Consider the following 10,345-nt stretch of genomic DNA (forward strand, 5'->3'; position numbering starts at 1 on the left):
AGACAGTAAAACAGCTATTCCTTCAGGAATTAGAAATAACACTGGGTATGCTCTTAGGAGTGAATGTCTCATCATGTCTCATTACTACAGAAATACTTTTGAGATCTACTGCCCTAGAATCTCTTGGTCCCACAACCTGTGCCATTATCTACAGGGCCAAGTAACCATGGCTGAATTCCTCTACCACTGCTAAGACTTCCCACTTGAGAGTCCAAGAACTGCTGGGTGGGAAAGTCAGAAAACTAGACGGACTGGTTCCACTTCAAAATTATACTACCTAAGTTCTAAACTTAGCCTTGACTTCCAGTTGATTCCTTACCATTTATCTTTATCGCAAATCTTTTCTGTCTTTTCAGTTCAATTTTCTTATCCTTCAATTTCTTTCTGAACTTTTATTTACTTATACTAAAATACCTGGAAAAAGTTCAGCTTCTCTCCTGACTCCATCAACAGATTCTAAATTTTCTCTCATATTCTTCTTTTCTTCAGTTTCAGAAGATGACATATTTCTTCTGGCTAAAACTTAAAGGTCACTTTTAGAAAGAAAACTATTTAAAGAACAAGAGCATAAACCAAAGGACAAAAACAGGAAATTGGAATAATGGTTCAAGAATGAGGAGGAATTTTGTCATTGAGAGTCAATAGAGATGGTGCAAAAGGTTCGGGACAGAATAAAGTTAAGCATGAGGTGAGCAGGGTAAGTTGGTATTGGGAGCGCAGCTTTGGCAGTTAAGTGATTTAAGTGTGAACTCAGCTAGATTACCATAGTTGGAATCTGACTCTGCTACTTCCTAGCAGTCTGACCAAGGACGAATCACTTACCTTCTCCGTGTCTCTACTTGCTCTTGTGTAAAATAGAGATTACAATGATACCTACGTTTTAAGATTATGGATTCTTATGAAGATTAAATGAGCTGTGGTCCTGGGGACAAGGGAGTGAATGACATCCCGCTGCTAATTTTAGAGGAAGAATGCCATGTGACTTGTCTTGAATTTGGAGAGTGAGTATCCACTCACTCTAGAAATCAGAAATTCTCTTATTGCAGCTGGTATGTAGATTATGCAGTGAACAGACACTGTTGGAAAATGTGACAAGATCATGAAGATTATGAATTTTATCCCTTAGGGGAAGCAATTTACTCTAAAGAAAGGAGTACATAATTTCTGACTGCATTTTGGAAGAACTCTATAATCTATAACATCTCTAGTGAGGAATATAGACATAGAAGAACTGAATAAGAAAACCCATCATAAGGCTAGATTATACACAATCCTAGATTGATAAATGAGCACCTCAAAAAATAGTTTGATTTCACCATGCGGAGTATGAGTTTTAATAACAAAATTCCAACTCTTAACTTTTGTTCTTATTTTTATCAGGAATGGAATAATGAAGAGTGTACCATTAGATTTTTTTACAGTAATAAATGCTAATTTATAAAAAGAAAACTATTATCTCCATCCTGCCTTCTCCAGAACTTTGTCCTATAAACTGCCCCCTTTCTCCTTTGCACTCTTACTGGGTTCATTTCCCTGGCTCACTCACTGAACTCAAGAGAATGCTCAAGTTTCAATTCCTTAGGAAAAAAAAAATTGAGACAAGTACCTATTAACACTCATAGTACCACCTTTGATTAAAACTGCCTTCTCTTTCAAAGCTACACCCCCATCTACATTTCCTACATCATCTACACGCAAAAGCTCATGCCCTTGGCTTCCTACAGCATCCAACTGTCCTTGCAATTCACCTTCACAATCTCTGCAATCCATTTCCTCCTTTCCAGTGCTACTATTCTAGTTTAGACCCTGTCTATTCTTCATAAATCGGCAAAAAAAGAAAAAAAAAGTAATCAATAAACCAACGCTTATAGTCTGCAAAATCTTAGCTTCTGCATTCTCTGACTATACATGCAACATGATCCATGTGTAAGTCAATCTCAGTGTGGGCAGTAACTGAATAGTAATTCTTTTAAAAATTTGAGGACTAAAAAGAAATGGATTTTTAAAAAACATTCTACTTTTGGTGTGGAGTGCTTTACATTCCCTCCTACACTGTTGGTGGAAATGTAAATTGGTACAGCCACTTATGGAAAACAGTATGGAGGTTCCTTAAAAAACTAAAACTAGAGCTACCATATGATCAAGCAATCCCACTCCTGGGCATATATCCAGAGAAAGCCATACTTCAAGAAGATACATGCACCCCAACGTTCACTGCAGCACTATTTACAACAGCCAAGACATGGAAGCAACCTAAATGTCCACCAACAGATGAATAGATAAAGACAATGTGGTATAATGGAATATTACTCAGCCATAAAAAGGAACGAAATAATACAATTTGCAGCAACATGAATGGACCTAGAAATTATCATACTAAGTGAAGTAAGTCAGAGAAAGACATATATCACATATCACTTACTTATGGAATCTAAAAAATTCATATAAATGAACTTATTTACAAAACAGAAACAGACTCACAGACTTAGAAAATAAACTTTTGGTTACCAAAGGGGAAAGGTGGAGGGGTGGGAAGGAATAAACTAGGAAGTTGGGATTAACATATATACACCACTATATATAAAATAAATAATCAACAAGGACTTATTATATAGCACAGGGAATTCTACTCAATGTATAACTAAATCACTTTATGGTACACCTGAAACTAATATAATATTGTAAATCAACTATACACCAATATAAAATGAAAATTAAAAAAACTTTTTCTTTTATCAAAAGTTATTAATCTGGGGGTGCAAAGGGGAAGCTGGGACAAAGTGAGAGAGTAGCATTGACATATATACACTACCAAATGTAAAACAGATAGCTAGTGGGAAACTGCTGCATAACACAGGGAGATGAACTGGATGATGGGTGATGACTTAGAGGGCTGGGATAGGGAGGGTGGAAGAGATTGGAGGGAGGGAGGGGATATGAGGATACATGTATAAATACAGCTGATTCACTTTGTTGTACAGTAAAAAAGTGGCACAACAGTGTAATTATATTCCAATAAAGAACTTTAAAAAAGTTATTAACCTAGTAAACAAAAATGTTAAAAGAACTGTAAAAGTGCAATTGTGAAATGGCTTCACCATTTCTTTTTTTAACCCAGAATTGGCTGTTTCTGCTTTTGTAATAATTTTCATTTCCCGACTTACAGGGTCTGGTTTCTTCACATAAACCTTCCTTCCAATTTTTACCTCAGCTCATACTTCACTACTGAAATACTAGCTTTATAATTTCCTCTATCCATATGCATGGATTTTTTTTATCACCTTACAACCCCAGGCCTCTGACCATAATATAACCAAAACATGTGAATTAAACAGAATTCAATTTCAAGAAACATCAGCTAATACATGTCTGTTAAGTTTTATTTATCCACGTTGTACTGAAAGTACACACAAACTTTCTGGTGCAGGGACAGATTTAATTACTACTTTTAATAACCACACTGGTTTCCCATAATCCAATTCTCAATTCTCACCTGTGGAATGACTGATAAGAGCCAAACCAATAAAAGCTTATCAGACTGATAAAAGCCACCATATACCAGGTTTATTTCTACAGATGAGGAACCTCAAAATATGAATCTGGGGCCCTATATAGGACAGCTGTATGGAAGCCCTCCTCTCTTCCAGAGAAAGCAAGATAAATCTTACCTCCTTAATTTAAATAAATTTTCCTTGCGAAGGATCATGTACTCTTACCCTTTGGAATGTAAATATACGTCTTTAGGGGGAAGACAAGACTTGTGTCTCCAGATTTATAGCCCAGAGGCATCTCTGTGGTCTCCAGCCTCACCCCCCCCCCCCCCTTGAACTGTGCCTAGCGGAGAGGTAAACATCTGTGTTATGGACTGAATTGTGTCTTTCCAAAATTCTTGTATTTAGAGATAGGGCCTTTACAGAGGTAAATAAGGTTAAGTGGCGTCATCAGGGTAGGTGCCTTATTCAATAGAACCGGTGTCCTTATAAGAGGAAAAGACACCTGAGATGTGCATGCACAGAGGAAAGGTCATGTGAGGACAGCAAGAAGGTGGCAGTTTCCAAAACAAGGAGAGACCTCAGGAGAAACCAAACCTACTGCCACCTCGATCTTGGACTTCTAGTCTCCGTAACTGTGAGAAAATCATTTTCGGTTGTTTAAGCCTGTAGTCTGTAGTATTTTGTTATGGCAGTCCTAGCAAACTAGTACATACTCTGGATGGTTTCTCACTATCTATGCAGTCACAATTTAACTTCGAAGGCTTCTCTTTGAGCCCAGGTCCCAAGTCAGAGTAAAATTTGCTCAGAAAGCTCTAACTCTGCAGGAACAAAATATTTTATCTACAGTCCCAAACTCTCCTTCGAAGAAATTTTCAAAACTGTTAACTACTGAAGAAGCCATATCCAAACAAATGTTTCAAGGGAAATTGTTTATAATCCCAGACTATCCACACATCATCTCCTCTTGAAGGAGAAGCGTTGTGACTCCACCTGTTCTCCATTTTGTCCAGGTTACTAACAGTACAACCAATAATTCAGGCTGACTTCATAAAAACAGAGAAAAAAGATCTGCTGGAAAGTGTACATCTCTTGAAATTACTGTATTTGTTTTTAATTATATAATGCCAAGCTAGTATAATTTTGATATGAATGATTTGAAGGTAAACTTGGTTATTACTCAATAAAAATGAAAATAAGAACCTTTCATTAATGTTTTATTTTTTAGAGGTTAAGAATCATTTTGAGCATTTAAATAATCCTTTACATAAAAATCTGAATTTATTTCAAATATACTCCAAATGTTTAAATACTGCATAAATATCAAGCTTTAATGCACATCTTTTAATAAATTAGCCAAATAAATACTTCAAACATACTTAAATAATGCTAAACTATCAAAGTTAATTTTAGATCTTCCAAAAATGATAACAGAAATGATTTTGGACAGTGCATTTTTAATTTAAAACTGTAGACAGGTACAGTGATTCCATAAAAACCTCAACAATGACAGCTTTCAACACTGAGTATTTTTTTCAATTTTACACTAATCTTTGCAAAGGCACTCTCTGACAACAATAGAGATAGACTTACTGATAGAACTTGACAGTGGTAATCTATCAATTTATCAGATATGCCAAACTAACTTTTTAAAATATCAAGTTTTTGTCCCAATTTTATATTTTCCTAACTTTATAGTTGCATGTGATAAAAAAATTTCAATTTCATTAAGTATAAAACTATAAAAAGTAAACTTTTCCCAACATTTAATGTCATTTTGGGGACTTCCCTGGTGTTCCATTGGTTAAGACTCTGCACTCCCAAAGCAGGGGGCACAGGTTCTGTCCCCGGTCAGGGAATTAAGATCCTGTGCCACAAAGCACAGCCAAAAGAAAAAAAAAGATAAAGTCATTCTGATGAAAATAAGAATAGGCTTGAATATTCATACTTTATAATATTTACTGATTTATTTGTAACTAAGGTGCTAATTTTAGATACTTAGGATAATTCCCTAAGAATTATACCAAAATTTTGTTTATTTCAATCATGCTATTTAACCGTTACTCTTCACATAAAATTGTTATAAAAAGTTGTCTATATTGACAGTAAAAAACTATTAAAATGTAGCAATCTTTTTTTCAATGCTTCAAGTCCTCTTATAAACCATGCAAACTGCTGATATTTTAAGATGATCATTTAAACTATACCCAGCAACATTTTTTAAAAACAGGAAGTGATTAGTCATACAATTTTCATTCTGCTACATAAAACTATTTTCTCCTACAAAATGTCTGTCCCCACCAAAGTAAAAAAAAAAAAACAATGAACAGACCTCCTTAAAAGCAGTCTTTATAACCCAACAAAGTTTCTCTTAGCTTAAGGGAGAGAACATGAGTCCTGTACATTAACTATTCTGCCCTGATACAGGAATTGTTTCTACCAAAACAGAATTCCAGGAAGGAATATTAGCCCTCCATGCCCATTCTACCTTGCTAACAATTTAGAGGACTGAAACGAAGACTCTAATAGTAGTTCTGACAGGTAGGAAATGGAACGGCTCTCCATCCCAAACTAAATGGCGATTACATTAAAAAATTGGCACTGTCAAATCAGGCAGAGATTAAATTTAAGTGGAAAAGTACCTATTATCTACACTTTAAATCTTCTAAGAGAAAATTAAATAATTATCTACCAAAGACACTGGTTAAAAAAAAGTAGTTGCAATGCACTATATCACCTTCCCTTCTGTAACTAAAATGGCTGTCAAATATATTAATACTATTTATTATTAAATTACTTTTTATTTTCTTTCTTTAATACTAAAGTAAAACACATTTTGGAAATCTGCATGCAATGTTCCCAAAATGTTGGTTCTTTATTTTTAGCAGGATCTGAGTTATATAGTTTTTTTTTTTTTTTGAGAGTTTTTGTAAAAAACATTTTAGTGCTACAAAGGGAAACATGGTCACAAAAAGCCTTTAAGCATATCAACGCAAATTACTATATTCAATGTCCAATGCAGAAAAAAAATACACAGAGCACAAAATACTTGCCTAACTTATCTCTTCTAGGGTAAGTATTCAAAGCATTAATGCACACTTGAATATATACTCCCAAGAGCAGCAGTTAAGTTCAAATGATTAGAATAGATATACTACCAATACACATCTGTTATCCTCAACACCAATAAAGTAATAAAAATTAAGCTTAAAAATTATACAAACAATTTATCGAATCTAAGTTAGGTAGCTATAAAAACTAAACTAAAATAGTCTTACCTTCATTTTATTAAACAAATGCCAAACATTTAGAAACTATATAAAACATTGTAATCTGTGGATTGCATGCAACATGGGTGTTAACTCTCATATTTTAAACTAATGAAATTCTTACCCTTTTCCACATTGGGACAGAAATTTAAAGCTTCTTTTAAAATTAACTAATACCTTATATTTAATTTTTTTCTGATTGGTCAACAGGGAAGCCGACAGGCTCTTCCTTTGCTTCTTCCTCCTCTGCTTCCTCTACTTCCCCTACTCCCTCTCCTTCCCCCACTTCCTCCTCTTCTTCCTCCTCTTCCTCTTCCTCTTCTTTAATAGGTTCATCAATCTTTTCTTCCTCCTCCTCATCTCCTATTTGCTGATCTTGAGAATGATCGTGAATTTCAACGGGATTTTCACCCTTAATAAAATGTTCATATCCTGCCTTCACTATTGGATTATTTTAAATGCTTGTAGCAGTCAAAACACACTCTCTTTTTATTTGTTCCTTATAAGCCTGCTTCCCTTTGATATGATCAGGAGATTTTAAGTGCTGCTGAACTGAGCTATGTAAAGCAGGGATATACACACTGCAAGCAATGAACAGGCTCTACTTTCATCATGTGATCATCTGCAGTAACATCTTCCATGACAGCTTTTTCAATTATTTTGACTACTTCTGTTTGTCTGTTGCTTACAAATAGATGTTTTCTTGAATTTATTTACCATATATTCATGCAAAAACTCCATAACTACTTTATCGAATTTGGTTTGTTTTTGAATATGATCTAATGTTTCCTGGAGTGAAGAACTTTCCAGCTACAGTTCAATATCTTTTTCTTCAAATGTTCAAAATTTACAAAATGAACATGTGAATGCTGTTCTGTATCCATCTCCATATTTCTCACTGTTTTTTTCTCTTCTGCACCTTTGTTTCTTTCGAGGAGCCTCAATTCGTCACTTTTCTTCTTCATTTTTAGGATCAGTTTTTGTGGGTGATTTGCTGAGGCTCATCTTCTCCACAGGTTTTGCTAGCTTGCACTTCTTGATAAAGGTTCCACCAGGTTTACTCAATGGTTGCATCGTTTTTCTCTTTATTCCTCTTGCAGAAGCAACTGTCACATTGGTGGGTTTGTTTTGATAGTCAACAACAATTCCAGGTCTATGAGTGCTTCCAAAATCACTCATATGCCGCTACCCCCACCACCACCACTGTGATTGTCCATGCCATGCGACTGGTTTAGGTAGGAGTCCATGGATCTTTGACCCCCACAGGATCCACGGCCATAGTCACGATCCAGCGCTCCATAAGATCCAGGGCCATAATCACGATCCATTTCATTAAAGCTCTGGTAAGTATTTCTGCAAGCAGAGTGTGTGTAATCGTCCTCGAAGTCCATGGCGGAGGCTCGGGGCCGACGGCCTCGGCGGCGCTGGGCTTAGCTGTGGCCGGAGGCGAGCTCCCGTGACCCGTGGTTCCACACAACCAATCAGCGCGACTAAGAGCGGCCCTACGGGCGGGAGCCGCAGGCCACCGAGAGCTGAGTTATATAGTTTTACTCATTATTTCAAATACTTGAAAAGACATGATCCCCCAAAATACAAAAACAAATTTGGTCTTATGTTATATTAAACAATTATCTCAATCATTTGATATAAAACAATATACTTTTTGGGGGGTACGTTAACAAGGCAAAATAGAAATTGTTTAAAGGAAGAAAAGGCTTAAATGACTAAGATATGCCATTTGTGGAATACCATTCACCCTTATGTCCCTCTTTTACCAGTAGAGTCTTACCTGCTCTAAGCTCTTCAATATTCAAGTTCAGTACTACAAACGTAGAGATTTTCTCGTTTTCATCATAGATTTTTCTAACATTGTTTTCAAAATGCTTTAAATAGTTTCACAACTTTTATCTCAAATATATGTTTAAAATTCATAGTATAGCCTACATATTCAATAAGGCCTTGGCTTTTACATTTTTTTGGATCACAGACCATTTAATATTTTAATAAGAACTCTCTCCAGAAAAATTAAAAATTACATATCCAGAGTTTTGCAAGTAGTACAGGGGTTTCAAGTCTCCACTCACATCTGTTTAGGATAAAAACCCTTGTCACAAAAGGATGAAATCAAACAATAGGTTTAGATTTCAAAGGTTTAATTTTTTTTTTTTTTTTTTTTTGGCCATACCACGTGGCTTATGGGATCTTAGGTCCCTGACCAGGGGCTGAACACAGGCCCTTGGCAGTGAATGCTCAGAGAGCTAACCATTGGACAATCAGGGGATTCTCTCAAAGGTTTAATATTTTTTAAAATAGACAAATAGGGACTTCTCTAGCAGCCCAGTGGTTAAGCTCCCACAGTAGGGGGTATGGGTTCAGTCCCTTGTGGGGGGAACTAAGATCCCACATACTGTGCTGTGCAGCCAAAAAAATAAAGAAAAAAAGTTTTTAAATAAAAATAAAAAATAGAGAAACCTATTTTAGGTGTTAATAAATAAATTTTTTATGATTGATCAGGCAAAATTAAAATATTTACAAAGGAGCACCCGCAGCTTGCCGGATCTTCCCCAACCAGGAATTGAATCCAGGCCACCACCGTGAAAGCCCAGAATCCTAACCACTAGGCCACCAGGGAAGTCCAAGGAGGGAGTTTTTAGTTTTAGTCTTAGCTAATCTTATTAGAACTTTTCAAACTCATCTTTTGATTTAAATAGGTTGCAACCAATGTGCAAATGGAAATACTGACATAAAGAGATGTGTGTAAGTGTGTATATATGTGTGTGTATATATATATGTATTTATATACAATACTAGCCAGTAAATATATAATTCATTAACTGGAGGAGTTAATGTTCATACTTGAGGGTAGGGTTTATCAGGATCTGTCAGTAAGGAAAAACACACAAAAAAATAGGCAGTATTTTCTACTAGATTTACAACAAACAGATCCTCACATTCAGGTAGATCATTTACAAGATGCCATCAGTGATCAGTGTATGCAACACTGATATTAACAAGTCATTTTTGGCATACCTTACAAGCATGTACCCAAATAACCAAATGACTACAATTCAAAGCAACTGTTCATTTGTAGAGCAAGTGCAATTAATGGCTTTCACCTTATAGTTAAAGCTTAAAATAGGTTTTAAAACTTCAAGTCAGGGCTTCCTAGGTGGCGCAGTGGTTGAGAATCTGCCTGCCAATGCAGGGGACACGGGTTCAATCCCTGCTCCAGGAAGACCCCACATGCCACGGAGTAACTAAGCCCATGCACCACAACTATTGAGCCTGCGCTTTAGAGCCCATGAGCCACAACTATTGAGCCCATGTGCTGCAACTACTGAAGCCCATGCGCCTAGAGCCCGTGCTCCGCAACAAGAGAAGCCACGGCAATGAGGAGCCCGCGCACCACAACAAAGAGTAGCCCCCACTCACCACAACTAAAAAGAAAGCCCACACACAGCAAAAAAAAGACCCAACACAGCCAATAAAATAAATAAATTAATTAATTAAAAAAAAACTTCAAGTCATTAATGATTTGTAAACTTAAAGTATGTTTAAAAGTATATACAATCTGTAATAATATGG

At 36.0% G+C, this 10,345-nt stretch overlaps 1 pseudogene; it reads right to left on the reverse strand.

Moving 5' to 3' along the window:
• Positions 1-4,758: 4,758 nt before the first annotated feature.
• LOC130855450 (DBIRD complex subunit ZNF326-like) lies at positions 4,759-10,238 on the reverse strand (annotated as a pseudogene).
• Positions 10,239-10,345: the final 107 nt, after the last annotated feature.

This window comes from Hippopotamus amphibius, chromosome 6, assembly GCF_030028045.1.
Source record: "Hippopotamus amphibius kiboko isolate mHipAmp2 chromosome 6, mHipAmp2.hap2, whole genome shotgun sequence".
NCBI lineage: Eukaryota > Metazoa > Chordata > Mammalia > Artiodactyla > Hippopotamidae > Hippopotamus > Hippopotamus amphibius.